This window comes from Sinocyclocheilus anshuiensis, unplaced genomic scaffold (genome assembly GCF_001515605.1).
Source record: "Sinocyclocheilus anshuiensis isolate Anshui unplaced genomic scaffold, SAMN03320099.WGS_v1.1 scaffold168, whole genome shotgun sequence".
Classification (NCBI taxonomy): domain Eukaryota; kingdom Metazoa; phylum Chordata; class Actinopteri; order Cypriniformes; family Cyprinidae; genus Sinocyclocheilus; species Sinocyclocheilus anshuiensis.
The window spans coordinates 127,175-127,882 of record NW_015557060.1 but is presented as its reverse complement, the minus strand read 5'-3'; positions in this window follow the sequence as shown (position 1 = coordinate 127,882).

Below are 708 nucleotides of genomic sequence, written 5' to 3'. Positions count from 1 at the left end.
TTCCACAACAAATGGCCAAGCAAGCGCAGACACTGACAAGATACGCGATACAGAACGAGACCAAACGCGCTATAATAAATATATACACACACACACTTTATATGCTGTGCGTTAAGATCCATAGGTTAACAATAGTATTAATTAAGATTAGCTTATTGAACTTTTGATTTTAATTAGGGGTTGAACGACTTCTGATTTGTTAAAGTCGACGTTTATGTGATGAAAGTCGAGTCGAAGTCGACTAGTCGCTGATGATGTCATTAATGAACAAATAAGTCTGGAGCTGTGACAAACACCTTGTGCACAGCTATGGTATATGACAGCGCTGCCCACATGGCTATTGCTCCTATAACAGCTCCTATTGAGAAATCACAGAACAGTGACTACGTTTACATGGACATCAGTAATCTAATTATTTACCTAATACTAAATAAGCCAATATTACGATTATGGTGTTTACATGAGTGGCTTTTAGAATATTCCTTTCATGTTCCCGTTTTACATGTTATAGTACATAGTTCGATTAATGACACACGTCATTACGTCCCCACGTGACGCCATCCAACGTCCCCTCCGGAATTTCACATATAAACATAGTTCGTCTTCGTGATGATGCCATGTACAGTTTTGGGTGTTTAATTTTTAATTTTATGAAAGCTTCAAGTGCAGTTAATTATTTGTACGTGCATACAGACGACGGCGGTGTTG